This window comes from Balaenoptera ricei, chromosome X, assembly GCF_028023285.1.
Source record: "Balaenoptera ricei isolate mBalRic1 chromosome X, mBalRic1.hap2, whole genome shotgun sequence".
NCBI classification, from domain to species: domain Eukaryota; kingdom Metazoa; phylum Chordata; class Mammalia; order Artiodactyla; family Balaenopteridae; genus Balaenoptera; species Balaenoptera ricei.
The window spans coordinates 56,208,067-56,214,066 of record NC_082660.1 but is presented as its reverse complement, the minus strand read 5'-3'; positions in this window follow the sequence as shown (position 1 = coordinate 56,214,066).

Sequence of the window (6,000 nt, the reverse complement as noted above, 5' to 3'; positions counted from 1 at the left end):
CATTTTTCACAGAATTAGAACGAAAAATTTCACAATTTGTATGGAAACACAGAAGACCCCGAATAGCCAAAGCAATCTTGAGAAAGAAAAACGGAGCTGGATGAATCAGGCTCCCTGACTTCAGACTATACTACAAAGTTACAGCAATCAAGCCAGTATGGTACTGGCAAAAAAACAGAAATATAGATCAATGGAACAGGATAGAAAGCCCAGAGATAAACCCACGCACATATAGTCACCTTATTTTTGATAAAGAAGGCAAGAATATGCAATGGAGAATAGACAGCCTCTTCAATAAGTGGTGCTGGGAAAACTGGACAGCTACATGTAAAAGTATGAAATTAGAACACTCCCTAACACCATACACAAAAATAAACTCAAAATGGATTAAAGACCTAAATGTAAGGCCAGACACTATAAAACTCTTTTTAGAGGAAAACATAGGCAGAACACTCTATGACATAAATCACAGCAGGATCCTTTGTGACCCACCTCCTAGAGAAATGGTAATAAAAACAAAAATAAACAAATGGGACTTAATGAAAATTACAAGCTTTTGCACAGCAAAGGAAACCATAAGCAAGAGGAAAAGATAACTCTCAGAATGGGAGAAAATATTTGCAAATTAAGCAACTGACAAAGGATTAATCTCCAAAACTTACAAGCAGCTCATGCAGCTCAGTATCAAAAAAAGAAACATAACAATGCAAAAATGGGCAGAAGACCTAAATCGACATTTCTCCAAAGAAGATATACAGATTGCCAACAAACAAATGAAAGAATGCTCAATATCACTAATCATTAGAGAAATGCCAATCGAAACTAAAATGAGGTATCACCTCACAGGAGTCAGAATGGCCTTCATCAAAAATCTAGAAACAATAAATGCTGGAGAGGGTGTGGAGAAAAGGGAACCCTAGTGCACTGTTGGTGGGAATGTAAATCAATACAGCCACTATGGAGAATAGTATGGAGGTTCCTTAGAAAACTAAAAATAGAACTACCATATGACCCAGCAATCCCACTACTGGGCATATACCCTGAGAAAACCATAACTCAAAAAGAGACGTGTACCAAATGTTCATTGCAGCACTATTTACAATAGCCAGGACATGGAAGCAACCTAGTTGTCCATCGACAGATGAAGGGATAAAGATGTGGCAAATATATACAATGGAATATTACTCAGCCATAAAAAGAAACGAAATTGAGTTGTTTATAGTGAGGTGGATGGACCTCGGGTCTGTCATACATAGTGAAGTAAGTCAGAAAGAGAAAAACAAATACCGTGTGCTAACACATATATATGGAATCTAAAAAAAAAAAATTGTTCTGATGAACCTAGGGGCAGGACAGGAATAAATACGCAGACGTAGAGAATGGTCTTGAGGACACGGGGACGGGGATGGATAAGCTGGAACGAAGTGAGAGAGTAGCATTGCCATATATACACTACCAAATGTAAAATAGATAGCTAGTGGGAAGCAGCTACATAGCACAGGGAGATCAGCTTCATGCTTTGTGACCACCTAGAGGGGTGGGATAGGGAGGGTGGGAGGGAGACGCAGGAGGGAGGGGATATGGGGATATATGTATACATATATCTGATTCACTTTGTTATACAGCAGAAACAAATACAACATTGTAAAGCAATTATACTCCAATAAAGATGTTTTTTTTTTTAAAAAGTGTGCTTCTTTCCTTGCTGTGGGGGGACTTGAACATGTCTCACCATGATTACAGACCCCAAATTACAATTCTCTGCAGATCTTGAAGAAAGCCATTTTTTCTGGAGAAATATTTGGTAGTCTATTTGTTTTAGGTCAACACAAACTTAAATGCATATTACTAAGTGCAAGAAGCCAATCTGAAAAGGCTACATATTGTATGACTCTAACTATATGACATTCTAGAAAAGGCAAAACTTTGGCGACAATAAAAAGGTCAGTGTTGCCTGAGCTTGGATGGGGATGGGATGAATAGGTGGAGCACAGAGTACTTATGAGGCAATGAAAATATTCTGTATGATACTATAATGATGGATGCATATCATTATACATTTTTCCAAACCCATAGAATGTACAACACCGAGCAGCATGAACCCTAATGCAAACTATGGACTTAGGGTGATTACAATGTGTCGATGTAGGTTCATGAATTGTTAATAGCCCACTCTGGTGGGGGATGTTGATAAAGGGGAAGGCTATTTGTGCATAGGGGTGGGGCATGTGGGAAATCTATGTGCCTCCTCTCAATTTTGCTGTGAACATAAAACAATACATAAAACAGAGCATAAAACAAAAAAAATAATATTTTTAATGTGAGTAAAATGGTAAATATATATCCACAATAAAATAATTGATTAATTGTAAAAGGGAATGCTATGAAGAGCTTCACACTTATAAATATGACAATTTAGAGAAAATCGACCTTCAAAACCTACCAACTACTAAAACTTTAATAAAGATGAAGTATCTGATATGAATAGTTCTATACCCATTAAAGAACTGCAATTCATTATGTAAAAGCTCCCCTCCCCCCAAAATCTCGAGGCCCAGATGGTTTCACTGGAGAATTCTACCAAACATTTAAAGAATTAACACCAATTTTATGGATTTACACAATCTCTTCCAGAAACAGAAGAAAAGAGTAGACTTCTAAACTCATTTTGTGAGGTCAGTATTACACTGATACCAAAATCAAAGAGAGAAGAAAAAAAAAGAAAAGAAATCTACACACCAATATTTCTCATCAATTTAAACATAAAATTTCTTGCCAAAACATTAGCAAACCTAATCCCACAATGCATTACAAAAAATTATACACCATTACCAAGTGGAATTTATTCCAAGGATGAAAGGCTGATTCAACGTTTCAAAATCAATGAGCATAATCCACCATAGGAACAGGTTAAAGAGGAAAACTTACATGACCACATCTATTGATGCAGTAAAAGCATTTAACAAATTCCAACATCCATTCCTGATATAAACTCTCAGTGAAATATGAATAGAAGGGAATTTCGTGAACCTAGGTTTTTGTCTATAAAACAATGGGCATCTATAAAAAACCTACAGTTAACATCATACCTAATGATGAAAGACTAAATGCTTCCCCCCAAGACTGGGAAAAAGCAAAGACGTCCTCTCTCACCACTCTTATTCAATATATTTCTGGAATTTCTAGCCACTGCAAAAGGCAAGGAAAGGAAATAAGCCATTCAGATTGGAAAGGAAGAAATAAAGCTGTCCCTATTTGCAGATGACATGATTGACTACATAGAAATTCCCAAGGAATATACAAAAACAAAAACAGTGGAACTAGTGAAGTCAGCACTGTGGCAAGATATAAAATCAATATACACACACAAAAAAAATCAAATTTCTACATGAACACATGGAAACTGAAATCAAAACCCAATGTAATTTATAATTTATCCAAAGAAATTCAAATACATAGGTATACACTTAACAAAATATGTACATGATACATATGCTGAAAACTACAAAATGTGATGAAAGAAATTAAGGACTTAAATAAATGTAAAAACATACCATGTTCAGAGAAAGACAAATATCATATGATATCGCTTATATGTTGAATCTAAAAAAAGGGTACAAATGAATTTATCTACAAAATAGAAATAGAGTTACAGATGTAGAAAACAAACTTTTGGTTACCAGGAAGGAAAGTGGGGGGAGATGAGGGATAAATTGGGAGATTGGGATTGACATATACACACTACTATATATAAAACAGATAACTAATAATAACCTACTGTATAGCACAGGGAACTCTACTCAAGACTCTGTAATGGCCTATATGGGAAAAGAATCTTAAAAAGAGTGGATATATGTACATGTATAACTGATACACTTTGCTGTACAGCAGAAACTAACACAACATTGTAAATCGACTATACTCCAATAACAATTTAAAAAAATACCATGTGCATGGGTTCAACACAGTAAAGCAGTCAATTCTCCTGAAATTGTTATATAGACTTAACACAGTTTCTACCAAAATCTCATTAAGTTTTTTTTTTGGGGGGGGGGGGAGACATAGGCAAGCTTATTCTAAATATTGAAAGTCATAGGCCCTAGTATAGCTAAAAGAATCCTGACATGGAAGAGTAAAGTGGGAGTAATCACTTTAGGGTTAGGGTTAGGGTTAGTGTTAGGGTTAGGGTTAGGGTAATCACTTTACTCAATAAGGCCTATGATATTACTAGAGTGATAAAGACCTGTGCACAGATGTTCATAGAAGCCTTATTCTTAATAGCCAAATACTACATACAATCCAGATGTCCTTCACTGGGTCAATGGTTAAAAAAATCATGGTACATACATACCACAAAAACAAAAACTTGATACAGGCAACAACTTGGATAAGTCCCAAGGGCATGCTGGATGAAAAAAAGCTACTTTCAAAAGTTATGGTTTCGGGACTTCCCTAGTGGTGCAGTGGTTAAGAATCCACCTGCCAATGCAGGGGACACAGGTTCGATCCCCAGTCCGGGAAGAGCCCACATGCCGCAGAGCAACTAAGCCTGTGCACCTCAACTACTGAGCCTGTTCTCTAGAGCCCGTGAGCCACAGCTACCAAGCTCATGTGCCACAACTACTGAAGCTTGCGCCTAGAGCCTGTGCTCTGCAATGAGAGATGCCACCTCAATGAGAAGCTCGTGCACCGCAATGAAGGGTAGCCCCAGCTCACTGCAACTAGAGAAAGCCTGCGTGCAGCAACGAAGACCCAACACAGCCAAAAATAAATAAAATTTTTTAAAAAAGTCAAATAGGGGCATGGAAAATATTTTTTTAAGAAAAGTATGGTTTCATTTATATAATTTTGAAATGCCCAAATTATAGAAATGGAAAAGAGATTAGATGTTGCCAGGGGTTAGGGACCAAGGAGGGAGAGTGAGAAAGGAGTGGATATGGCTATAAAAAGGAAATCTGAGGTATCCTTATTGTGATAGAACTATTCTGTATATTGTCTGTGGTGGTATATGCAAGAGCCTACTATGTGATAAAATTGTACAGAAGTAAACACACACACACACACACACACACACACACACATGACTACAGGTAAACCTTGGGAAATCTGAATAAGATAGGTGGATTGTATCAATGTCAATATCCTACTTGTGGCACTGCATTGTCTTGCAAAATTCTACTACTGGAGGAAATAGTAAAGTCTACAGGGGATCTCTGTATTATTTTTACAACTGTATGTTAATATACAATTATCTCCAAAATTTGCTATTAAAAAATCCTACTAATCTTTTTTTTCAAGAATAATACTGCATCATAATAGCTTGTTTATTGGCTGCTAATCAGGTTTGCATGAAACCTCATAATAAACAACTACAGGCCACTGGCTCAAACTGAGGTGAAGCAGATATGCTTTTTGATGTTTCTGATAGTCAGAGTCATTGATCACACTGAGACACACTTGACACTTTCCTAAGAAGTCATCTGACCTCCTGTGAACTACCTGGTGCTGTTAATGTGTAAGCAGGCTGCATGACCACTTCATGAGTGTGGTAGACAAGACTTGGGAAGTGACTGGATAGATACCAGCTTGAAATAAATAGTTGAAGGAGCTGAGCTGTTTTCACTGAGATAAGGTGACATGAAGGATAAGATACCTGGGTTCAGATCCCTAGGGGGCTGTTTTGGGGCAAAGAAAGTAACTGTGTTCTCTGAGGTCCTAAGGGTAAATGAAGATCGGATCAGCAGTTGACCTCAGGGATGCTTTATAGATGCAGATATAGGCTTAGCAGAAAGAAGGACTAACTGAGCTGTCCAATAATGAGATGTGTTACTTCTGGATGTAGAGAGTGTCCTATTATTGGAAGCATTTAAGCAGAAGTCATTGAACATCTCTCAGAAATGTGGAAATTTCCTTTCAATGTGCAGATTCTAACACCAAAGTAATCATGTAAAACAGGGCTGCCAGTGCTTTATCCCAACACATCTCTCATTCCCTCACTGG